This window comes from Phyllobates terribilis, unplaced genomic scaffold (assembly GCF_046119375.1).
Source record: "Phyllobates terribilis strain yellow unplaced genomic scaffold, ASM4611937v1 Scaffold_1__5_contigs__length_1240528914, whole genome shotgun sequence".
Taxonomy (NCBI): Eukaryota; Metazoa; Chordata; class Amphibia; order Anura; family Dendrobatidae; genus Phyllobates; species Phyllobates terribilis.
This window is the reverse complement of record NW_027362761.1, coordinates 373,894,342-373,921,677: the sequence shown is the minus strand read 5'-3', so window position 1 is coordinate 373,921,677 and position 27,336 is coordinate 373,894,342. Positions and strand designations below refer to the sequence as shown.

General features: G+C 44.7%; 1 protein-coding gene across 3 annotated transcripts in view; it reads left to right on the top strand.

Annotated features, from left to right (window-relative positions):
• Positions 1-27,336, top strand: part of NOS1 (nitric oxide synthase 1) — a 640,233-nt gene that overhangs the window by 410,784 nt on the left and 202,113 nt on the right. The gene's annotated exons all lie outside the window — the stretch shown is intronic.

Below are 27,336 nucleotides of genomic sequence, written 5' to 3'. Positions count from 1 at the left end.
ATCTGTGGACGTCGGGCCTTCATACCACCCTCATGGAGTCGGTTTCTAACCATTTCTGCAGACACATGCACATTTGTGGCCTGCTGGAGGTCATTTTGCAGGGCTCTGGCAGTGCTCCTCCTGTTCCTCCTTGCACAAAGGCGGAAGTAGCGGTCCTGCTGCTGGGTTGTTGCCCTCCTATGGCCCCCTCCACATCTCCTGGCGTACTGGCCTGTCTCCTGGTAGCGCCTCCAGCCTCTGGACACTACGCTGACAGACACAGCAAACCTTCTTGCCACAGCTCGCATTGATGTGCCATCCTGGATGAGCTGCACTACCTGAGCAACTTCTGTGAGTTGTAGAGTCCGTCTCATGCTACCACGAGTGTGAAAGCACAACCAACATTCAAAAGTTACCAAAACATCAGCCACAAAGCATTGGTACTGAGATGTGGTCTGTGGTCCCCACCTGCAGAACCAATCCTTTATTGAGGGTGTCTTGATAATTGCCAATAATTTCCATCTATTGTCTATTCCATTTGCACAACAGCATGTGAAATTGATTGTCAATCAGTGTTGCTTCCTAAGTGGACAGTCTGATTTCACAGAAGTTTGATTTACTTGGAGTTATATTCTGTTGTTTAAGTGTTCCCTTTATTTTTTTGAGCAGTGTATATATTTATTTTTTATTTTTTAACATTCTTTCGGTCACACTATATAAATCCATGCCGTTTGCATAGATTTACATAGTGTGACCAAGTAGTCAAGCACTTTCCAAGTGATGCTAAAATCGCTTGGAAAGCGCTTGACAACCCGCATGCGGAAATGCATGTAAAGAACGCTTCACTTCCGCTTGTCCTTGGCATGAGAAACGCATGTACAATCCGCATGCGTTTTTTTCTGCCAGGGAGATGCAGAAACGCTCAGGAAAAAATCCGGAGCATTTCTGCATCATGGGCACATAGCCTTAGGGGTGACCAGCGAGGATTTTGGGTCTGCCCAACATAAAGACCTAACTCTGAAGGAAGCCTTCAATAATGTCACGGTCCTAAATGGGGTTGCACAGGAACACAAGGTTTCCCTATTTTATGATAAGTGGGGAATTGTGAGAGAGGAGCGGTTAATAATGCCGAGTCCCTATCGACGGAAGGTGTTGGACATGGCTTATGCACATATCTTGGGGGGACATCTAGGGGTGGAAAAAATGCAGAATCAGATCATGAAGAGGTTCTATTGGCCCGGGTGTCACCGGGAAATATTAAAATATTGCAGGTCCTGCCCTACATGTCAGTTAACTGCCCCCAGCTCTCACTTTCAAAGTCCCCTCGTGCCATTGCCCATTACTGAAGTGCCGTTCAACAGAATTGCCATGGACTTGGTCGGTCCCCTGGTTAAATCTGCTCGTGGGCATCAATATATTTTGGTCATCCTGGACTATGCCACATTCTAACCTGAAGCAATTCCACTGAGAAACTCCTCTGCAAAGAGTATAGCCCGCGAGTTGGTCCACGTTTTTTTCCGGACAAGTTTACCAAAGGAGATCCTGGCCCACCAGGGAACACCTTTCATGAGTAAGGTGATGAGGGAGTTATGCAAGGTCCTGCAAATCTCCCAGTTGAGGACTTCAGTGTACCATTCTCAGACAGATGGCCTTATGGAAAGGTTTAATAAAACGCTGAAGAGTATGCTGAGGAAAGCCATAGAAAAGGACGGTAGAGACTGGGACTGCCTCCTACCGTATCTGTTGTTCTCCATCTGTGAGGTTCCACAGGCCTCTATGGGGTTATCGCTATTCAAACTTCAGTATGACTAACATCTGCGGGGTCTCCTTGATATAGGCAAGGGTACCTGGGAAGCCGAAGTCACGCCCCACAGAAGCGTCATCGAGCACACGGCACTGATGCAGCAGAGGATTGCAAAGGTAATGCCCTTCATAAAAAGACATCTCCTCCAGGCACCAGAAACTGAGGCCAGGGTCTACAACCGGTCAGCCAGAGTGAGGCAGTTCAATCCGGGAGACCGAGTCCTTGTGCTAATTCCTACTGTGGAGAGCAAATTCTTGGCCAAATGGCAAGGGCCATATGAGGTGGTGGAGAAGCTTGGTGATGTGAACTATAAGATTCATCAACCAAGAAGACGGAAACCATATCAGATCTACCATGTCAAACTCATCAAGCCATGGCAAGACAGAGAGCCAGCTGAAACTGCGTGCTTACTAGGCAAGCCAGAAGGCGAGGTTGGAGGTGTCGCCATAGCAGAGACGCTGTTGAAGGCCCAAAAACAGCAGTGCCGGGAGTTACTCCAGAAGAATAGGGACCTGTTCTCGGAATTGCCGGTGTGCCCATAGTCATAGAACACGAAGTTCTGACGGAGCCACATGTGCGGGTAAGTGTGAAGCCTTATCGAATTCCGGAGGCACGACGAGAAGTAATCTCCAAGGAGGTGGAGCATATGTTGAAACTCGGGGTCATTGAGAAATCCAAGAGCGGTTGGTCGAGCCCGATTGTCCTGGTCCCAAAAGCCCGATGGTGAATGGAGGTTCTGCAACGACTATTGGAAGCTGAATGAGGTCTCCAAGTTCGATGCATATGCCATGTCACGCGTCGATGAGCTGATCGAGAGACTTGGGCCAGCAAGGTACATAACCACCTTGGATTTGACAAAGGGATATTGGCAGATCCAAATGGCACAGGGAGCCAAGGAGGAGACTGCATTTTCTACGCTGGACGGATGCTTCCAGTATGTCAGGATGCCATTTGGACTGCAAGGGGCCCCTGCAACCTTCCAGAGAGCTATGGATCGAATCCTTGCACCCCATAAGAAATATGCCGCAGTATACCTGGACAATATTGTTATCTTCAGCCCGGACTGGGAGAGTCATCTGGAAAAGGTCCAGGCTGTATTTGATGTTCTAAGGAAGGCGGGGTTTTCAATAAACCCGAAGAAATGTGCCATGGGGAAAGAAGAAGCTAAATACCTGGGTTATGTAGTGGGTAGAGGCGAGATCAAAGCCCAAATCATTAAAGTGGAGGCAATCCAAACCTGGCCGAGACCGCTGTCAAAAAAGCAGGTTAGAGCCTTCCTGGGGATCGTGGGATACTACAGGAGGTTCATTCCAAACTTCGCCATGATGTTGGATTCAAATCTTCTTACTAGTAATAAATTTTCAGTAAAGGTAATCTGCACTGTAGACCCAACTGAAAAGAAATTGCTATGTGTCTTGAATCAATCATATGAGGCAAGTGACTAGACAAGGGGATCCCTTGAATTATTCCTCCAGACCAGACCTGTCAAAGAGCTTCCAAAAAGTTCTTAGATTTTAAAACCATTTAAGATCTGTCCCTGCTGTCAGTGAATGGAAATCCTTGTCAGATTCAGAAGCTGAAAATGTACCCCGATTGTTACAAGAAAAACTCTGATGCTTATTGTGGTTACCGCTAATACACTTTACACTAAATATTATTATATTGTGTATCTGGCTGTCCATTGTCTATTCGTGCAAAGCGAGGTGGAGGAGCTGTTTCCTGCAATTTTCTAAATAAAGCAGTTGCTGACTGATCAGTTGGTCTGTTATTTCAGAAAATGAAATTTAAGTGTAATGTTGTGCATTAACTTAAGCACCCAAATATACAGATGCCTATGCTGTAAAGCCACGATACAGACATATTGAATCTTCAGAACATATTAAGAGTCGTAATTCTATTAGTATAATTATTAGAACAAATAGAATTTTCATATATAAATATATACATATATATGAGAATACATCTGTATATATGTGTGTGTGTGTGTATATATCTATATATATATATGTGTATAAATATGTGTATATACAGTTGCAACTCACTAAATTAGAATATCATCAAAAAGTTAATTTATTTCAGTTCTTCAATACAAAAAGTGAAACTCGTACATTATATAGAGTCATTACAAACAGAGTGATCTATTTCAAGTGTTTATTTCTGTTAATGTTGATGATTATGGCTTACAGTCAATGAAAACACAAAAGTCGTTATCTCAGTAAATTAGAATACTTTATAACAACAGCTTGAAAAATTATTTTAAAATCCGACATGTTGGCCTACTGAAATGTATGTTCAGTAAATGCACTCAATACTTGATCGGGGCTCCTTTTGCATCAATTACTGCATCAATGCGGCTTGGCATGGAGGCAATCAGCCTGTAGCACTGCTGAGGTGTTATGGAAGCCCAGGTTGCTTTGATAGCAGCCTTCAGCTCGTCTGCATTGTTGGGTCTGGTGTCTCTCATCTTCCTCTTGACAATACCCCATAGATTCTCTATGGGGTTAAGGTCAGGCGAGTTTGCTGGCCAATCAACCACAGTGATATTGTTGTTTTTAAACCTGGTATTAGTACTTTTGGCAGTGTAGACAGGTGCCAAGTCCTGCTGGACAATGAAATTTCCATCTCTAAAAAGCTTGTCGGCAGAGGGAAGCATGAAATGCTCTAAAATTTCCTGGTAGACGGCTGCGCTGACTTTGGTCTTGATAAAACACAGTGGACCTACACCAGCAGATGACATGGCTCCCAAACCATCACTGATTGTGGAAACTTCACACTAGACCTCAAGCAGCTTGGATTGTGGCCTCTCCACTCTTCCTCCAGATTCTGGGACCTTGATTTACAAATCAAAATTGGAACTCTGGGACCTTGTGGAGTGTGTCAATGACTGCCTTCTGGACATCTGTCAAGTCAGCAGTCTTCCACATGATTGTGGAGCCTACTAAAACAGACTAAGGGACCTTTTCAAATGCTTAGGAAGCCTTTGCAGGTGTTTTTTTGTTAATTATTTTAATTTACTGAGATAATGACTGTTGTGTTTTCATTGGCTGTAAGCCATAATCATCAACATTAACAGAAATAAACACTTGAAATAGATCACTCTGTTTGTAATGACTCTATATAATATATAAATTTCACTTTTTGTATTGAATAACTGAAATAAATTAACTTTTTGATGATATTCTAATTTAATGAGATGCACCTGTGTGTGTGTATATATAAGATAGATAGATAGATAGATAGATAGATAGGTAGAGATAGATAGATTTATGTGTATATAAATGTGTGTGTATATATATATATCTATATAGATAGATGCTTACAGCTTCTCTTTCTTGGTATTGCAGTGTTGCAATTTCAATGTTGAGGAGTACAGGGTGGGCCATTTACATGGATACACCTAAATTAAATGGGAATGGTTGGTGATATCAACTTCCTGTTTGTGGAACATTAGTATATAGGAGGGGGAAAACTTTTCCAGATGGGTGGTGACCATGGTGGCCATTTTGAAGTCGGCCATTTTGGATGCACCTTTATTTTTTCAATGGGAAGAGGGTCATGTGACACATCAAACTTATTGAGAATTTCATAAGAAAAATAATGGTGTGCTTGGTTTTAACGTAACTTTATTCTTTCATGAGTTTTTTACAAGTTTATGACCACTTATAAAATGTGTTCCAAGTGCTGCCCATTGTGTTGGATTGTCAATTCAACCCTCTTCTCCCACTCTTGACACACTGATAGCAACACTGCAGAAGAAATGCTAGCACAGGCTTCCAGTATCCGTTGTTTCAGATGCTGCACAAATAAGCAAGCGGGAGGGGTTAATTTAAATGTGAAATTGTCCCTAAACACTATTGTACGTAATAATATATGTGAGGCTAATGTAAATGGAAAGTCACTGTAGGTGGAGATAATGTGAGAAAGAAAGAATAATAAAATATTGATAGGGGTTTACAAATATAATGGAAGCGGAAGAAAATATCTTCATAAAGCAAATAGATGAAGCAGCGAATGAGGCAGAAGTCATTATTATGGGGAACCTCAACTACCCTGATATAAATTGGAGATTTTTGACAATAATGAAGACAATTATCTTTCACAACTAGTTTAGGACCCAACAAGAAGGAGGCACTGCTAGACTTAATATTAACCAATAGCCCGGACCGCATTTCAAATGTCATGTATTAATAAGGTGTATAGTAGTAAGGTGTATAGTAGAGGGGATACAAGGACACTAAACTTCAGGAAGGCGAATTTCCAACAGCTGAGAGATGATCTTAGTGCAATAAACTGAGACTATAAAATAAAACAACACAAACGTAATATGACGCGTTTATAAAAGTCCTGAATAGGACCTGTGCACAATATATACCTTATGGGAGCCAACAAGCAAGAAATAGGAGGAAACCACTATTGCTAAAGAGAACTGTAAGGGGCGCCATAAATTACAAAAAAAAAGTGTTTAGAGAATTACAGCAAAAGGGTAGTGATGAGGCACTAAATAAATAATTGCAGAAAAAAAAAATTGTGTAAAAAACAAATCAAGGCAGCAAAGATTGAGACACAGAGACTCATTGCCAAAGAAAGTAAAAATAATCTAAAAATATTTTTCAACTACATAAATAGTAATAAACTCAAGAATTATAGTGTTCAATTACTAAAAAATAATTTGTATGAATTGGTGGAAGAGGATAAGAGAAAGGGCAATCTACTAAATGCCTTTTTCTCTACAGTATTTACACAAGAAAATCCAATGACAGACGACATGATCAGGGATACCAGAAATTCTACGTTAAATGTCATCTGTTATTATTATTATTATTATTATCTCTTTAACCCAGTAGAAAGTACAGCGTCATCTGAAGGACACTAAAATAGGCAAATCACTTGGCCCGGAAGACATACATGCCCGAGTACTGCAGGAATTAAGTCAGGTGATAGACAGAACATTATTTTTAATATTCAAAGATTCCATAATAACAGAACCACAGGACTGGCGCATAGCAAATGTGGTGGTAATATTCAAAAAAGGGACAAAATCTGAACCTGGATTTTAAAGGCTAGTAACTTTAACTTCTATTGTGGGTAAAATCCTTGAGTGTTTTCTAAGAGATGCCCTTCCTGGAGTATCTCAATAAGAACAGCCTCATGACCCATCGTCAACTTGAGTTTGTGAGAAATTTGTCCTGTGAAACTAATCTGATCAGCTTCTTTGAGGAGGAAAATTCCAGACTGGACGAGGGTAGAGCCATGGATATTGTCTATCTGGATTTTTCAAAGGTGTTTGATACAGTGCAACATAAAAGGTTGGCACATAAAATGAGAGAAATAGGACTAGGGGAAAATATGTATAACTGGGTTAACAACTGGCTCAGTGATAGGAAACAGAGGGTAGTTATTAATGGAACACACTCGGATTGGGTCACAGTTATCAGTAGGTACCACAGGGGTCAGTATTGGGCCCTCTTCTTTATAACATATTTATCAGTGACCTTGTAGAGGACATACAGAAATGAATATCAATATTTGCAGATAATTCTAAACTCTGCAGGCTAATCAACACAGAGGAGGAAGAGCATTTTGTAAGCTGGAGATGGGCTAAAAAATGGCAATTGAAGTTTAATATGAATGTTTGCCCCCCCCCCCCCTGTTAAAATTCATAGATAAGGAATGTGAAAGTTCTATCTATAAACTCCTCCAATATTTACTGTGACAACTATTTTCTTCCATCCCATGTTGTTAGTTCTGCTTTGTGTCACTTGTCTTATGTGACTCTTCAGATTTTGGGTTATACTAGCATGATAAAAAGACCTTACTAGTCTCGAAAGCTTGCTATTTGTTACCATCTTTTCAGTTAGCCATTAAAACGTATCAACCATTGAAGACTCTCAAATTTTATTATTTTTCTATCCACTGGCTAACACGGTATAGGGAATGGGTGAACCATCTGCAATACCATAACAAGTTATCAAACTTCGTTTGGAAAACCGAAGGCTAATGGCGATCTTATTACAATGTACAAATACAGTTAGGTCCATATATATTTGGACAGAGACAACATTTTTCTAATTTTGGTTCTAGACATTACCACAATGAATTTTAAACAAAACAATTCAGATGCAGTTGAAGTTCAGACTTTCAGCTTTCATTTGAGGGTATCCACATTAAAATTGGATGAAAAGTTTAGGAGTTTCAGCTCCTTAACATGTGCCACCCTGTTTTTAAAGGGACCAAAAGTAATTGGACAGATTAAATAATTGTAAATAAAATGTTCATTTCTAGTACTTGGTTGAAAACCCTTTATTGGCAATGACTGCCTGAAGTCTTGAAGACATGGACATCTCCAGACGCTGTGTTTCCTCCTTTTTGATGCTCTGCCAGGCCTTCACTGCGGTGGTTTTCAGTTGCTGTTTGTTTGTGGGCCTTTCTGTCTGAAGTTTAGTCTTTAACAAGTGAAATGCATGCTCAATTAGGTTGAGATCAGGTGACTGACTTGACCATTCAAGAATATTCCACTTCTTTGCTTTAATAAACTCCTGGGTGGCTTTGGCTTTATGTTTTGGGTCATTGTCCATCTGTAGTATGAAACAACGACCAATCAGTTTGGCTGCATTTGGCTGGATCTGAGCACACAGTATGGCTCTGAATACATCAGAATTCATTCGGCTGCTTCTGTCCTGTGTCACATCATCAATAAACACTAGTGACCCAGTGCCACTGGCAGCCATGCATGCCCAAGCCATCACACTGCCTCCGCCGTGTTTTACAGATGATGTGGTATGCTTTGGATCGTAAGCTGTACCACGCCTTCGCCATACTTTTCTCTTTCCATCATTCTGGTAGAGGTTGATCTTGGTTTCATCTGTCCAAAGAATGTTCTTCCAGAACTGTGCTGTCTTTTTTAGATGTTTTTTAGCAAAGTCCAGTCTAGCCTTTTTATTCTTGATGCTTATGAGTGGATTGCACCGTGCAGTGAACCCTCTGTATTTACTTTCATGCAGTCTTCTCTTTATGGTAGATTTGGACATTGATACGCCTACCTCCTGGAGAGTGTTGTTCACTTGGTTGGCTGTTGTGAAGGGGTTCTGGTCCGGGGGGTGGAACCTCTGTGCTACGGTGCAAGGAGGGACCCAGGGGGGCGTAACTAAGTATCAACCCGGACCGACCCTGGTCGTACGGCGGCTAACGACTCCGTGACCAGGGAGGGACCGAGCCGACGGACCAGGTGCTACTCTGGGGACAACCTTGTAAGGGAGCAGGTGACTTCCATGGTATAGATGGCAGGGACTGACCGGAATAGCAGGTAGGCACAGCAGGCAGGCTGGCGAGCAGAAGCCTCCAGGTAGGCTATCAGGTAGACACGGCAAGTGACGGCAGGAGTCTCTAGGTGGACTGGCAGGTGGTCACGGCAAGTGACGGCAGGAGTCTCTAGGTGGTCACGGCAAGTGACGGCAGGAGTCTCTAGGTGGGCTGGCAGGTGGTCACGGCAAGTGACGGCAGGAGCCTCCGGGAAGGCATGGCAGGTAACAAGCAGGTCACAGGCAAGTGCTCCCAGGTGAGCGGGCTGGCAGGCACGGCAGGTAACAGGCAGGCAACAGGCAAGTGCTCTCCGGTGAGTGAACTGGCAGGCACGGCAGGTAACAGGCAGGCAACAGGCAAGTGCTCCCAGGTGAGCGGACTGGCAGGCACGGCAGGTAACAGGCAGGAAACAGGCAAGTGCTCCCAGGTGAGCGGACTGGCAGGCACGGCAGGTAACAGGCAGGTAACAGGCAGGTAACAGGCTGGTGGGCAAGACTGGTAGTCAGGCTAGCGGCGGGACCTGAGGGCTGAAGCAGAGGTCAGAAACACTGTGCAACAACTTTTGCTCGGGCACCTCCATTTTGGAGGAGGTGCCTTATATATGGGAGGACCCTCGGCTATTGGCCGGGGACTCCTTAGGATGGCGCGTGCGGCCCCTTTAAGAGGGAGGGAGCGCGCGCCCTAAGCACAGTGCCCGGGGAGCTGCGCGCGCCGGCAGCAGGAAGAGGAGCGCTGGTGAACGGGGAGCGCGGGGAGCGAGGAGGTGAGTGGGACGGCGTCTCTGCCTGGCAGGGGCAGAGATGCCGATGCTACAGTACCCCCCCTTTGCGCCCCCTCTTTTTTAGGTCAGAATGGAATTTTTCAAGGAGAAGCGGGGCATGAATGTTCTCCCTGGGTTCCCAAGTTCTCTCCTCTAGGCCAAACCCCTTCCAATCCACTAGAAAAAGGGTCTTTCCTCTTACCCTCTTAGTGCCCAGAATGTTCTCTACCTCAAAAACGTCCTCAGCGGAAACTGGAGCAGGGGGAGTACCTAGATTGGAAAAAGAGTTAAACACAACTGGTTTGAGGAGAGATACATGGAAGGAGTTGGGAATCCGTAAGGTGGCCGGGAGTTTTAACTTGTAGGCCACTGGGTTGATTTGTTTGAGAACTTCAAATGGACCGATGAGCTGAGGACCCAACTTATAGGAGGGTATTTTGAGTCGGACATGTTTGGAAGAGAGACAGACTTTATCTCCCGGGCGGAATTGAGGCGGATCCAGACGTCTCTTGTCAGCATGTTTCTTCATCCGCTCGGAGGACTGAATAAGTGCGGACCTAGTATTTTCCCAAATGGTGGAGAATTCGATGACAAGAGCCTCCGCAGCAGGGTTGTCCACCGAGGCAGAGATGGGAAACGGAATCCGGGGATGTTGACCGTGGACCACGAAGAATGGGGATTTAGAAGTAGATTCACTCTCATGGTTGTTGTAGGAGAATTCGGCCCATGGTAGGAGCTCCACCCAATCGGTATGGTGAGTGTTAGCAAAGTGCCGGAGGTAGCTGGTAAGGATTTAGTTGATACACTCCACTTGGCCATTGGACTGTGGATGGTAGGCGGAGGAGAAATCCAGGGTGACATCCAGTAGCTTACAGGTAGCTCTCCAGAAACGTGAGGTGAACTGAACCCCTCGATCCGATACAATGTGGAGGGGTAGGCCATGGAGACGGAAAATATGATGGAAAAAATACTTGGCCAGCTCCGATGCAGACGGGAGACCAGGCAGAGGAATGAAGTGGGCCATCTTAGGGAAGCGGTCTGCGACCACCCAAATGACTGTACAATCGGCAGAAACAGGGAGATCAGTAATAAAGTCCATGGCAATGTGCTGCCACGGGGCAGCAGGTACGGGAAGAGGCAGGAGGCAACCGGCTGGAAGATGTCTGGGAACTTTGCTGCGGGCACAGGACGAACAGGCCGAGACGAAGTCTACCACATCCTTGCGCAGGGTAGGCCACCAGTAATGCTGGGTAATGAGTAGGAAGGTCTTTTTTTGGCCAGCATGGCCGGCTAGTTTAGATGAATGACCCCAGTGAAGAATCTTCTCACGAAGACCGCTACAAACGTCTTACCGGGTGGAAGATGAGTCAGATCCAAGGGGGCCACATTCATCACTTTGGAGGGGTCGATGATGTGCATAGGCTCCTCCTCTTGATCGGAGGACAGGAAGGATCGGGACAAGGCATCGGCTTTGACATTCTTGTCCGCCGGCCGGAAATGTAGGACAAAGTCAAAGCGGGCGAAGAACAAAGAGCACCGGGCCTGATGCGGATTGAGTCTTTGGGCATTCTGGAGATATGCCAGGTTTTTGTGATCCGTATAGATGATCACCGGGTATAGAGCCCCTTCAAGCAGGTAACGCCACTCCTCCAGCGCCAATTTAACGGCTAAGAGTTCTCGGTCTCCTATGGAGTAGTTGATCTCAGATGAGGAGAAGAGTTTGGAGAAGAAGCCGCAGGTTACCATTCTCCCGGATGAAGACTTTTGGGTGAGCACCGCTCCAGCTCCGGAGGAGGAAGCATCAACCTCCAGGTAGAACTGTTTGTTGCTATCCGGACGGTGCAGCACTGGGGCAGAGGAGGAGGCTTGCTTTAAGGAAAGGAAGGCCTCCTCAGCTTCGGGCGACCATTCCTTGGGATTTGCTCCCATACGGGTGAGCGCAGATATGGGAGCAGTCCGGGAAGAGAAGTGCGGGATGAAGAGACGATAGTAGTTGGCGAAGCCCAGGAATCACTGAATCGCCTTCAACCCCTCCGGACGGGGCCACTTTAGCACAGCAGAGAGCTTCTCGGGATCCATTCATAGGCCTGTCTGGGAGATAACATAGCCCAGGAAAGGAAGAGAGGTCTGCTCGAAGAGGCACTTCTCGAACTTTGCATAGAGGTGATTCTGCCTGAGCCTAAGCAGGACCTGACGAACATCCCTCCGGTGTGTGGGAAGATCTGGAGAGAAGACCAAGATATCATCCAGGTACACCACCACGCAAGAGTAAAGAAGATCACGGAAGATGTCGTTGACCAATTCTTGGAAGACGGCAGGAGCATTGCAGAGACCGAAAGGCATCACACGGTATTCATAGTGACCGCCCCGGGTATTGAATGCCGTCTTCCACTCGTCTCCTTGACGGATTCGGACCAGGTTATACACCCCACGTAGATCACTAGCTCCCTTAAGATGGTCAAACAACTCGGAGATGAGCGGCAGGGGGTATTTGTTCTTTACCATGATTTGGGTGAGTCCTCTATAGTCAATACAGGGGTGTAATGAACCATCTTTCTTCTTAACGAAGAAGAATCCGGCTCCAGCCGGGGAGGTAGATTTCCGGATGAATCCCCTGGCCAGATTCTCCTCGATGTACTCCGACATGGCCCGGGTTTCGGCCGATGACAACGGGTAAATACGCCCACGGGGTGGAGTGGCGCCGGGTACCAGGTCTATCGGGCAATCATATGGCCTATGAGGTGGCAGTGTCTCTGCTTCCTTTTTACCGAAGACATCTGCATAGGGCCAGTAAGGTGCCGGTAGACTGGGTAAATTAGCCGGGGTAGGTGGAGGACGAGCCGGGTGAACCGGAACCAGGCAGGTCCAATGGCAGTCCTGCCCCCACCGGAGTACTTCACCGGATTGCCAGTTCAGCACAGGTTCATGTGTCTGGAGACAGGGTAGACCTAGCAATAGGGAGTAAGAGAGTCCGGACAGCACATGGAAGGAGATCTTCTCAGAGTGCAGCATTCCCACCTGCAGAGTTATGGGTTCAGTGACGAGCAGGATGGTCACTGGAAGGAGTCTTCCATCAACGGAGGCAACTGACAATGGTTCAGCCAGAGGTTTGGTGGGAATCCGGTATCTCTCTACCAGGGACTGGGAAATGAGGTTTCCAGCAGCTCCAGAATCCAGGTGAGCAATTTCAAAGTGACGGTTCTCTCCCCAGGAGATAGAGACAGACAAAGTCAGGCACGGAGAGGGCTTACTTTTGCCTAGGACGACCTCTCCGAGTGGTCCTAGACACTGGAGTTTCCCGGCTTCTCCGGGCAGGAACGGATGAAGTGCTCCTTACTGCCGCAATAGAAACAGCTCCCCTCGGCTCGGCATGACTCTTGGCGAGATTTGACCATCTTGGTCTGGTCGATCTGCATAGGTTCGGGCGAGTGCGCCCGGGGAGTGACTGGTTGAGAGGCAGGTCTCTGGAAAGTAGGAGCAAGGTGAGGAAACTTTCTCTCCCGGGTAGTCTCTTTGGTACGTTCTTGGAAACGGATGTCAATCCAAGTAGCTAGTGACACTAGGTCATCCAGGGTGGTAGGAATGTCCCGACCGGCTAACTCGTCCTTAATCCGACCGGAAAGACCCTCCCAGAAGACGGACACCAGAGCCTTGTTGTCCCAGGCAAGCTCAGAAGCGAGGGTACGGAACCGTATGGCATATTGTCCCACGGTGAGACTCTCTTGGCGGAGACGTAGCAGAGAGGAGGCTGAAGAGGATTTTCGTCCTGTTTCATCGAAGACTTTCCAGAAAGCAGCGAAGAAAGACAATAGGTCGGACACCAGGGGATCCCCTCTCTCCCACAGGGGATTTAGCCATGCCAGTGCTTCCCCAGTGAGGTGGGACATGATGAATGCCACCTTGGCCCGGTCGGAGATGAACTGATGTGCCAAGAGTTCAAAGTGCAGGGTGCACTGGTTTATGAAACCCCGAGCTAAGGCGGGGTTGCCAGCAAAACGTGGAGGTGCCGAGAGCCGGGGTCCATAGCCGGACACCATAATAGGACTAGGTTGTGGTGCCATGGAAGCAGGCGCTGCCTGACCAGAGATGGACACAGACGGATCGGACAATGCACCTAGGCGAGAGTTAACAGACCACAGGAAGGACAGGACCGAATCCTGTTAAGCCCTCTGACGTAAGACCTTCTGGTGCAGGTCGGAGATTGCGGGGGTCTGGGGCCCACCGGGTTCCATGGCCCGAGCAAACTGTTACGGGTCCGGTGGGTGGAACCTCTGTGCTACGGTGCAAGGAGGGACCCAGAGGGGCGTAACAAAGTATAAACCCGGACCGACCCTGGTCATACGGTGGCTAACGACTCCGTGGCCAGGGAGGAACCGAGCCGAGGGACCAGGTGCTACTCTGGGGATGACCTTGTAAGGGAGCAGGTGACTCCCACGGTATAGATGGCAGGGACTGACCGGAATAGCAGGTAGGCACAGCAGGCAGGCTGGCGAGCAGAAGCCTCCAGGTAGGCTATCAGGTAGACACGGCAAGTGACGGCAGGAGTCTCTAGGTGGGCTGGCAGGTGGTCACGGCAAGTGACGGCAGGAGTCTCTAGGTGGTCACGGCAAGTGACGGCAGGAGTCTCTAGGTGGGCTGGCAGGTGGTCACGGCAAGTGACGGCAGGAGCCTCCGGGAAGGCACGGCAGGTAACAAGCAGGTAACAGGCAGGTCACAGGCAAGTGCTCCCAGGTGAGCGGGCTGGCAGGCACGGCAGGTAACAGGCAGGAAACAGGCAAGTGCTCCCAGGTGAGCGGACTGGCAGGCACGGCAGGTAACAGGCAGGCAACAGGCAAGTGCTCCCAGGTGAGCGAACTGGCAGGCACGGCAGGTAACAGGCAGGCAACAGGCAAGTGCTCCCAGGTGAGCGGACTGGCAGTCACGGCAGGTAACAGACTGGCGGGCAAGACTGGTAGTCAGGCTAGCAGCGGGACCTGAGGGCTGAAGCAGAGGTCAGAAACACTGTGCAACAACTTTTGCTCGGGAACCTCCATTTTGGAAGAGGTGCCTTATATATGGGAGGACCCTTGGCTATTGGCCGAGGACTCCTTAGGACGGCGCGCGCGGCCCCTTTAAGAGGGAGGGAGCGCGCCGGCAGCAGGAAGAGGAGCGCTGGTGAACGGGGAGCGAGGAGATGAGTGGGACGGCGTCTCTGCCTGGCAGGGGGCAGAGACGCCGATGCTACAGGGTTTCTCTTCACCATGGAGATGATTCTGCGATCATCCACCACTATTGTCTTCCATGGGCACCCAGGTCTTTTTGCATTGATGAGTTCACCAGTGCTTTATTTCTTTCTCAGGATGTACCAAACTGTACATTTTGGCACTCCTAATATTGTAACAATTTCTCGTATGGGTTTTTTCTGTTTTTGCAGCTTAAGGATGGCTTGTTTCACCTGCATGGAGAGCTCCTTTGACCGCATGTTTACTTCACACCAAAACCTTCCAAATGCAGGCACCACAGCTCAAATCAACTCCAGGCCTTTTATCTGCTTAATTGAGAATGACATAACGAAGGGATTGCCCACACCTTTCCATGAAATAGCCTTGGAGTCAATTGTCCAATTACTTTTGGTCCCTTTAAAAACAGGGTGGCACATGTTAAGGAGCTGAAACTCCTAAACCCTTCATCCAATTTTAATGTGAAGACCCTCAAATGAAAGCTGAAAGTCTGAACTTCAACTGCATCTGAATTGTTTTGTTTAAAATTCATTGTGGTAATGTCTAGAAATAAAATTAGAAAAATGTTGTCTCTGTCCAAATATATATGGACCTAACTGTATATGAGGGGACAGTACAGAGATTATTCCAACGACAAAGGGCATGCTCTATGTATAGAGGAAAGAATGTTTATTCATAATGACAGACAGTAATTCTTTACTGTAAGAGCAGTGAGACAATGGACCAAAATTTTATGTTTGATTGTACTTACATTCTATTTTAAGTGGTCACCAAATTAATTTATACAATATATTTTTACAATGTTTCCTGAATATCTCTCTTGCGCCACATTGTTGCTGATTTTTCAAGGACACTTTTTTAGTTTGTGACTTAAAGAAATTAAAATGAAGAGAATTTTGTTTCGATAAAATTATTATTTTTTTTTATCATTATTTCTAATTGTCCTTTTGTCAACAATTGTCGGTGAGTCCTCGTTGTCCTTCTTGCTCTTCATTTTGTGTTTTGTTAGCTTTCATATTGACGGGAGGACTTGGCCACTGCATACTAAATAATTTGTTCTTGGTTCATATATTTAATTAATTGACTATTTCTTTTGTGTCGGCCATATTTATATTTTTATAATTTTCTCTCACTGAGCAAATCTGGGACGTCATTGGTTGGCAATTGCAAAGGGAGGTTGCATACCCAAAAGCATTCAGCATGGCAGAACATTTCTAAGACAGCCATTCATTTTCTTTCAATTTTTCATCATTTGCATATCATTAACATGTCAATAGATCTTGTGATTTCCATACTTCCATCATTTTTCCTTCTTCGTATTGCAATGCCAATGTGGAAGAGCGTATATACAGCAGGTGAAATAAGTATTGAGACACCATCAGCATGACACCTGCTGAAATCTAATTACCAAGATGCCACACAAGGAACACATAATGATGGGTTAAACCAGTGAGCTGTCCCAAGACCTTCGCAATTTTATTTTGGAAAACATACTGATGGCATTGTCAAACAAATTAAAGCTGCACTCTGTAATGCTATAATATGTAAACATTAAATATATGAAATTGAAACTGCATTACTGCTGTTGAAAACATGTTAAACAAATGAAGGTAATTAGCATACAAATTGGTCAATTCCTGTGAGCCCAACAGCCAGCGATAAAGCGTACCACTTTGTTGGGACCCTAAACCTAACATGATGCCCCTCCCGAGCTAAAAGCCTTCAATTTTATGGGCAGTTAGGATCAAGCTCTATTTAAAAATGCCTTAGGCTGATGGGAGGAATGTACTACAATTATCAAAAAACTGACTGCCGACACTTCCAAACAAAAAAAGACAAATGTGAACAGGTGCAAACTAAGAGAGACACTCTATATAACTAACAAATTAAAGCTGCATGCACTCTACAATGCAATAATATGTAAACATTGAATATATGAAATTGGAATTGCGTTACTGCTGTAGAAAACATGTTAAAAATGAAGGTACTTAGCTCACAAATTAGCCAATTAGTGTGAGCGCAACAGCCAGCATCAAGGTGTACCCCTTTGTTGGAACCCTAAACCTAACATGATGCCTCTCCCAGGCTAAAAGGCTACAATTATATGGGCAGATAGGATCAAGCTGTATTTAAAAATGCATTAGGCTGATGGGAGGAGTGATCAGTGAGAAGGCATGTACTACAATTATCAAAAAAAGTTTTAAATAGAGCTTGGTCCTACCTGTCCATATAATTGAAACCTTTAAGAATACTCGAATACTGATGGAATTTGTTACAGAAAAAATTATAAACTACTGAAGGTTTCAGTGAGCACTGTTGGGGCCATAATCCGGAAGTGGAATGAACATCATTTCATGGTAAACTGGCCACGACCAGGTGCTCCCCGCAAAATTTCAGAAAGAGGAGTGAAAAGAACTATCAGAAAGGTTGTCCAAGAGCCAAAGACCACCTATAGAGAGCTACAGAAAGACCTGGAATCAGCATGCACAAATGTTTCAAAGAAAATAAGTAATGCACTCAACCTCCATGGCCTGTATGCTTGCTCAACACACAAGACTCCATTGCTGAACAAAAGTCATGTTCAAGGGCATTTCAAGTTTGCTCAACAACATTTACATAAGCTGTGAAATATAGTCTGGTCTAATGAGATCAAAATTTAACTCTTTGGACTCCATAACATACACCATGTTTGGAGGCCAAAAGACAATGCATATCATCCCAAAAACACCATACGAACTGTGAAGTTTGGAGATGGAAACATCATGGTGTGAGGCTGCTTTTCAGCATGCGGCACTGACAAACTTAATATGACTAAAGAAAGGATGAATGGACAAATATAACAAGACATTCTTGATAAAATCTGCTGCCATCTACCAGGATGATGAAGATAAATGAGGATGGATATTTCAGCAAGACAATGATCCCGAATACATAGCCAAGGAAACTCTCAATTGGTTTTAAAGAAAGGAACAAAAGCTGCTAGACTGGACCAGCCCATCACCTGACCTGAATCCAATAGAAAATGTATAGAAGAAACTTAAACTCAGAGTTCATAGAATTAGTCCAAGGATCCTTCAGAATTTGAAAAGTGTTTGCGTGTAACAATGGGCCCAGATCACATCTTAGCAATGCATGTGACTAGTTTCTCCATACAGGAAGCATCTTGAAGCTGTCATCACCAACAAAGGCTTTTGAACGAAGTACTAAATAAATTTCAGTAAGCGTGTTCAATACATTTTCCCTCTGTAATTTCTCATTATTACTCATAACATAAATTTATTGACATCTACGATGTAATTTCTGGATTGGATGGGTTGTTACCGACATCTGGTGAATTGAGAATTTCATGTTAATAGCACTTTTAGAAATATATTTACTTAGAAAATTGGTGACGTGTTCAATACTTATTTCACCCGCTGTATCTACAGTTGTGCTCAAAAGTTTACATACCCCGGCAGAATTTATCCTTTCTTGGTCTTGTTTCACAGAATATGAATGATAACAAAAAACCTTTTTCTCCACTCATGGTTATTGGTTGGGTTAGGCCATTTATTGTCAAACTACTGTGTTTGCTCTTTTTCATATTCTCTGAAACAAGGCCAAGAAAGGAAAAATTCTGCCAGGGTATGTAAACTTTTGAGCACAATTGTATATCTATATACTGTGCCTTGAAAAAGTATTCTTACTCTGTGAACTTTTCCACATTTTTTCATGTTACACCCACAAACTTAAATGTTTTTTTGGGGGATTTTATGTGATATACCAACACACAGCAACAAATATTTGTGAAGTGTAATGAACGCGATACATGGTTTTCTAAATATTTAAAAAATATGAATCTGAAAATTGTGATGTACATTTGTATTTAACCCCCCTGAGTCAATACTTTGTAGTTCCACCTTTCGCTACAATTGCTGCTGTAAGTTTTTGCAGGTATCTCTCTGCCAGCTTTGCATATCTATAGGCAGAAATTTTTACCCATTCTTCTTAGCAAACTAGCTGTAGCTCAGTGAGATTGGATGAAGAGCTTCTGTGAACAGAAGTTTTCAAGTCTTGACACAGATTCTCAATGGGATTTAGGTCTGGACTGTGCTGGGCCATTCACACACATGAATATGCTTTGATCTAAACCATTCCATTGTAGCTCTCGTAGTATGTTTAGGGTCATTGTCCTGATGGAAGGTGAAGATGGAAGGTGAACCTATATCCCAAGTCTTTTGCAGCTTGTAACAGGTTTTCCTCCAGGATTGCCCGGTATTTAGCTCCATTAATATTCCCATCAACTTAGACCACCTTCCCTGTCCCTGCTGAAGAAAAGCATCCACCCCCAGCATGATGCTGCCACCTCCATGATAGCGGGGATGGTGTTTTTAGGGTGATGTGCAGTGTTAATTTTACACCACACATAGTGTTTTGCATTTAGCCCAAAAAGTTCTACCTTGGTCTCATCTGACCAGAGCACCTTCTTACACATGCTAGCTAGGTTTGCTACATGACCTTTAGAAAACTGCAAATGGTGCTTCTTATGGCTTGCTTTAAAAAATGGCTTACTTCGTGACACTCTTCCATATTCGCCAGATTTGTGGAGTATACAACTAATAGTTGTCCTGTAGACAGAGTCTCCCACCTGAGTTGTGGATCTCTTCAGCTCCTCCAGATTGACCTGTTGGTTGCTTCTCTAATTAGTACTCTCCTTGCCTGGGATGTCAGTTTAGGTGGACAGCCATGTTTTGGCAGGTTTGCAGTTGTGCCATTCTCCTTCCATTTTTGGCTGATGAATTGAATAGTGCTCCATGAGATATTCAGAGCTTGGGCTATTTTTTATAACTTAATCCTGCTTTAATCTTCTCTACAACTTTATCCCTGACTTGTCTAGTGTGTTTCTTGGTTTTCATGATGTGGTCTGATCCCTAATGTTCTCAAAGAAACCTCTGAGGCTATAGTTATACTAAGAATAAATTACACCCAGGGTGACTCAATTTAAAAATTATGTGACTTCTGGAGGCAATTGGTCAGTCAGGTTTTATTTAGGAGTATAAGACTGCAAGAGGTTAAGTTTCATTTTCAGATTTATATTTTTAAAATATTTTGAAAACCATGTATTGTTTCCTTTACATTTCACAGATACTTGCTACTTTGTGTTGGTATATCACATAAAATCCCAATAAAATACATTTAAGTTTGTGAGTGTAACATGACAAATTGTGGAAAGGTTCATGGGGTATAAATACTTTTTCAAGACACTATATATATATGTATACACATAGTATTATGCAACAGTTTTTGGCAGGTGTGGAGATATGGAAAAAATGCTGCAAAGTAAGAATACTTTAAAAATAGACGTGTTAATAGTTTATTTTTATAATATTAAGAAAATGCAAATGGAAATCAAATCAGTAGTTGGTGTGACCAACGTCTGCCTTTAAAATACGATCAATGCATCTAGGTACACTTGCACAAAGTTTCTGAAAGACTTTGGTAGAGAGGTTCTTCCAAACATCTTGGAAAACTAGGGGGCATATGCAGGGGCCATATTATCACTTCTATGACTCCTTGTTCTTCCTTACATTGAAGATACTGCTTAAAGTCATAGGCTGTATGTTTGGGGTTGATGTCCTGTTGTAGAATACATTTGAAAACAATCAGATGCCTCCCTGATGGTACTGCATGATGGATAAGTATCTCAATAAGTATTTCTCAACAATGAGGACACCTTTAAAGAGAACTTGCCATGTCCCCAAATGCTATCAACCAGCAGATATAGGGTTAATTTGAAGGTTAATAGCATTTCTTAACTGTTCAGCAACCTTACTGAAAGTGCAGCTATCAGGAGAAAATGAACTCTGTTAACCCCCGGGAGCCATTGGCTTTCAGTCATAGAGGTGTGCCAGTAGCGGCTTCAGTCATTGCTCACAACTAGTGACGTGCATAAGGTGAGCTCATGTCCAATGAACTCAGCTCACCTCATGCACCTCACTGACAGCGTGGGAAAATTCTCCTGCACTCAGCGCTTCAGCGTGAGAATTCTCCCACGCTGTAAGTGACGTGCATGAGGTGAGCCGAGTTCATTGGACATGACCTCGGCTCATCTTTATGCCGTCACAGAGAGACAATGTGGAGCGCAAGCAAGCCTCCTCTTCTCAGTGTCTGCGGGATGACAGGCTGGATGGCGGCGTTCTGCTGCGGTCCAGCCTGTCATCTCGATGTAGCAGAGCTGAAGCTGTCGTGGGAACCATGGAAAGGTAAGGATGAGGTTGCTTTATTATTTTATTTTTATTACAGGAGATCGTTGGCTTCAGCTGGAATGGGCGTGACGGTAAGTATGGTTTAATTTAGAACAATAAAGAATTGTGTCTTTATTTCAATTAAAGGACTTTATTCTGGGTGTTTGTGTTTTTTTTAACTTTGACTATGGGGTTAGTAATGGGGGTGTCTTATAGACGCCTCTCCATTACTAACCTGGGCTTGATGTCAGCTGGCATTATAAGCTGACATCAACCCCAGCCCTATTACCCCCTGCCACCGCACCAGGGCAGCGTGGAAGAGCGAGGCTAAGTGCCAGAATTGGCGCATCCTATGAATGCGCCATTTCTGGGGCGGCTGACGGCTGGTGTTTCTAGCCTGGGAGGGGGCCAATATTCATGGCTCCCTTCCTGGGCTATTAATATCAGCCCCCAGCTGTCTGCCTAGCCTTTGCTAGCTATTAAATTAGGGGGGACCCCACATCATTTTTTTGGGGGGGTCCCCCATTTTAATAGCTAGTAAAGGCTATGTATTCAGCTGGGGGCTGATATTAGTAGCCTGGGAAGCTCCGTGGGTATTACCCCCTTCCCAGGCTTCAAACATCTGCCCCAGCTGTCTGCTTAACCTCCGCTAGAGCCTAAAATTAAGGGGAACCCCACGCCAATTTTTTTAATAATAAATCCTTTATTTTAATACTAAATGACAAGTACAGTAACCAACACTATCACTGTACTTCATATATATGTGACTGACATGTTTCTATCTATCTAATCTATGTGTGAAGCTCTATTCTGTCTGTTATAAATTGTCGGGTACAGATGCTGAATTGCCGGCCGGCTTTCTTAAAGAGACGGTGCATGAAAACACTATTATTTTTTTTAATAAATCCTTTACACTAAATGACAAGTACAGTAAGCAACACTGTCACTGTACTTCATATATATGTGACTGACATGTTTCTATCTATCTAATCTATGTGTGATTCTCTATTCCTTCTATTCTAAATTGTTGGGTACAGATGCTGAATTGCCGGCCGGCTTTTTTAAAGAGACGGTGCATGAAAACACTATTATTTTTTTTGATAAATCCTTTACACTAAATGACAAGTACAGTAATCAACACTGTCACTGTACTTCATATATATGTGACTGACATGTTTCTATCTATCTAATCTATGTGTGATTCTCTATTCCTTCTATTCTAAATTGTCGGGTACCGCTGCTGAATTGCCGGCCGGCTTTTTTAAAGAGACGGTGCATGAAAACACTATTATTTTTTTTGATAAATCCTTTACGCTAAATGACAAGTACAGTAAGCAGCACTTTCACTGTACTTCGTATATATGTGGCTGACATGTTTATATCTATCTAATCTATGTGTGAAGCTCTATTCTTTCGGTTCTAAATTGTCGGGTACCGGTGTATGCCGCTGCTGAATTGCCGGCTTTTCGTGTTTCACTGTGAGCACAGTTCCCATCGATTTGGGCAATCACTGTAATGCCACAACCACCATGGCTGTGGCATTACAGTGAGTGGCAGACAATCCCTGCATGATTGGTGCTCTAAATAGCACCAGACATGCAGGACACGCTTTTGGTGCACGAACAGTTATCGAACATAACCTCGAACAGCCGAATTTTTTGCAAATCGTTCGGGTTCGTCGAACAACTCGAACACCGCCCAAAACAGCTCGAATTTGAGATTGGCGAACAGTTCTAGTCGAACACCGCTCATCTCTACTCACAACATTATAAATGGAGACTGTAAGCATGCTCCGGCTCTGATTGACAAATCACTCTGCACAAATGCGCTTCAGAGTGAGCTCTCAATCAAAGTGCCAGGGTGTGCTTACTGCTGCCGGTCACTGTGCACTGAGTGGTGACTGAATCTGCACCAGAACACCCCTATGTCTGAAAGCCTGCAGCTCCTGGAGCCACACTTTCAATAAGGCGGCCAGATAGCATTGTAATGCTATGTAATGATTTCGATTTTTCTTTTGTTCATTCGCTTTGCATTTTAATTGATAAAAATAAGCTATTAACACTTTATTTTTTTAAAGCATTCTTACTTGGCTGCATATTTACTACATATTTTGCTCAGTACTATATACGGTATATACATGCCTGTATGTGTGTATATATATATATATCGTGACAGAGTCACTAGTGTTATATGTGAGGGGAGGTATGTTTCACTATGACTGCTAGCCTGTGTGAACTGAACCTAGAACTTTTTCCCTAGCATGTTATACATTGGAGGTGTAATCACCATTTTTAAGGGTGTGGTTTTGTGTGAATGACATAGAGAATGAGTGGCAAGTTATTCACGATACCTCCTCTCGGGGTGTGGCTGAGCAATCTTAAATGCTGAGTCACTATTCATGTGGTGATGGACAGGTTCACCCATTCACTACTCAGGCCAGTGCAGACCTGGGTTGCCCAGGGCGACGCTCGGAACGCAGAAGACCTCGTGGGTCTGGTAGAGAGGTACCAAGTGGTCGAAAAATCCCTAGCTGAGACCCGACATAGTCACCTCCTCGTACTGGACTGCCCAAAGGGGGCGGGTTCACCATGGAAGGAGTTCAGAGGCACAACTGGGGGGCGTCCCACTTCCACTGAAGGTGCTGCAAGGACTGTTGTTAAGGATGTGGTCTGTTGGCGGTGTCACAATCCGGGACACATAGCCGCCTAGTGTCATACGTCTGCTGAGCCAATGGACTGCAGCCTAGGCAGACAATGTTCATATTATGCTTACCCAGCCTGCAGTGTGGACTGTTAACTCGGTGAGGGGCCGCATGCATGTGCCGTATCCGTTAATGTTGTGATGGTCCTGGGGCTGTTGAACTTAGGGAGTCTGGTAACCTTAATCCGTGCCACCCTTCCCCACCAGCTGATCCTTACCAAATCTGTGGGCGTCCGCTGCATACATGGGGATGCCAAGAACTACCTGGTGGCCAGAATGACAGTCGGAACAGACTGTAGCACCCAGTCTCACGAGGTCGGGGTGGTCAAGGACATGATACATCCCGTCATAGTGGGGCGTGATTTTCCCTTGTTCTGGAACTTGTGGGGGAAGGGATCCAGACTGAATCACGTGGACAAAAGACAGGACCCTAGAGAAATACCCCGGTCAACATCGGAAGTGGATGAGCTCCCACTATGTGTCCTTGTCGGTGACGAGGACGAGACTGTGACTGAGGTGGCCGACCTCCCTGACTTAGAGGTGCTCGGAGAGAACTTTGGGTCGGAGGGTATTAGACATAGCCCACTCACAAAATAATATTCACCCTTCTCCATGCCCATGGGCGTGGAGAAGAAGGAATGTGCATTCATTTTTGTAGTGTGCACAGAGGATCACTGAGCCGCAGCGGGAGCTGCGGCGCTGCTGGCGCTGTGCGCACGCTATTAAAGAAATGAATAGTCAACCCTCTCCACTCCCATGGGCGTGGAGAAGGGTGAATATTAATTTTCCTTTAGCAGCGGGCACACGTGGTAGCTGGAGCAGTGGCTACTGCCTGTGCCCGCTCCTCTGCCCCGCTGCAACCCCCCAACACCACCGGAATGTATATACAATAAAGTATATACCCGAGTATAAGCCGAGGGGGGCTTTTTCAGCCTAAAAAATGGGTTGAAAAAGTCAGCTTATACTCGAGTATATACGGTATATATATATATATATATATATATATATATATATATATATATATTGTACAGTATATTGAGTGTCAGCTGCACAACATTTATAGATATTCACTGCACTTTATTAATGTACAAATGGGCCCATGGTGGTGAAAGCATGGAAAACAACATACTCACCTGCTTGACCAGAGCTGCTGCTGTGTAATGTGTCTCATGGCTTCCTCTTCTGGCAGTGTGAGTCCCAGTGCCCGCTGTCACCAATCAGTAGCCGTAGACTGTCAATCACACCTGCGGAAATACAACTTTCCTAACGAGTGTGTAAATCTGTATTAAAATTAATAGCTACTGCCATATAGAAAATTCACTTATTTTGCACCAAAAACCACTGCAAGGTCCAAAATTTCCATTTGGCGCATGGTATAAAAAGGCAAATTGGACCAATATTATTTGTGCAGTTGTTTGCACAGTTAACTTATCACAAGCATAGTTCTTTCAGCAAGAAATTGGTTTCTGGATTGGAACACTCCCTGTATATATGAAGGGGGAGGCACAGGTTCTCTACTGACACGCTATGGGCTGGAACTGAATTCTCTTTGCCCTGTGTCCCTTCTTCTATAAAGGACTGAGAGTGGAGTGTGTAGTGTGATGGAGGATTTTCTGTACTCACTGTTACATCGTCCATGGGACCGTAACTGACTTCAAACAAGACAGGAGATCTTAGATCTGGATTAACAGACTCACTTTTACTGTGCAATTATTCTTCACACAGCTGCAGCATACAGATTAAGACATAGTCTTTTGTTAGTGAAGCACCCTTGGTTATGTGCCTTTCTAGTGTTTGCCCTCCTCCTGTCCTGAGACCCATCATCTTCCACTTCCTCTGTGACCCAGCTGAGAATCTCCCCATGAGGGATATAGAGGCCTCATTCTGAGCACCTCTGGTGGGCTGTAAGCCCAGGACTATGCCGGCGTCCAGATCCAGTATCCAACGTGCCCCCATTCTGTTCTGACAACTTGCACTATTAAAACATTTTCCCCACTGCTGTACCTGCTGTTGGAATCTGTCTCCCTGTCCATTCAGTCTTCCTCCAACACTCCACTCTCTCTGGTATGGAACAGGACCCGCACCAGTCCTGTGCTGTTGGGGTCATGGAACCAGAACTTGAGTGTTCTTGGCAGAACCTACACCCTGGCAGACTCTCTGCCTAACTCTGTCTGACTCTCCCTCACACTGTCTGCAACCCAGAAATTGTTTTCTATAAAAACTGTTCTAACCCCCCCCAGCTAATGATGCAACTCCATGCAACCCCTGAGTTTAACTATCTAATGACTAAGTAGTGTAGTGTAAACTAAATCCCTGCCTATTGTATGGTTCCCCTCTGGGCAAACCTCCCGCATCCCAGGGACGGCCTTAGGCAGAGCCTATAGGAGAACCAGCATACAATAACGGTCATAGGGATAAAACACAGCGAAAGATTTTTATCACATAACTTATGGTACACATTATATATATATATATATATATATATATATATATTCAACGTAAAACTTCAATTCACTAAACCCCTTCTTGACTCGGCGTCTTGTCAGCCCGCCACCCTCCTACATATACATGAAAGTATTGTGGAAGATTGTATGTTTAGCGCTAGACAAAATGAGATCAATACAGTCATAGACAGTGACATAGAAGTTCGGTTCAAACAGGGCTTCTCCTTCTTTTTTGTTGGTATATAAACTAAGTACAAAGCCTTTACATCCAGGCACAAATCATAAATTAAGTCATGTACAGCTGTTCAATAAGTAGATCTCTTCTCATCCGACTACTATACAAGTGGTCCGCTAACAACTGACATGTGCTTCATCACATCACATCAGCTGGAGACACAAACTGCACACATTTCTAAACCCAAAAATGGATCAGTCCAATTCCTGGATTGTCTAAGAACCAGAAAGGAAACCAGGCATACTGCCAGTCACATTGCAAAAAACTGTTACCTATATTACCTAAAGTTAACATGTGAGCTAAATTTTTGTTAAAGTGACTGTATTACAACTGAGATGATACGAGTGATTAGATACTATAGCAGCACCATCTATATGACTATTGGCCAGTTTTGCACATATTACCGCAACGTCAGCCTCCAAAGAGGATGCCTCTCAAGGCTCTACTTACCTTCCAGTTGCCATTGGAACCATTAAGATGTAGTTCCAGTAGTGATGAGCGAATGTGGCGCCCCTGTGGGTTCAGTCGCCACAGAGGTACTGCATCTCACCCAGAGGTGTGGTACCTCACTCTCAGGTAAGGATAGAGTGCTGCCCGGGACCCTAACACCTGCATCCAACACTACAATATTCCAGACCAGCAGGAGGGGCAAGATGCGTTGCTTCCTGCTGA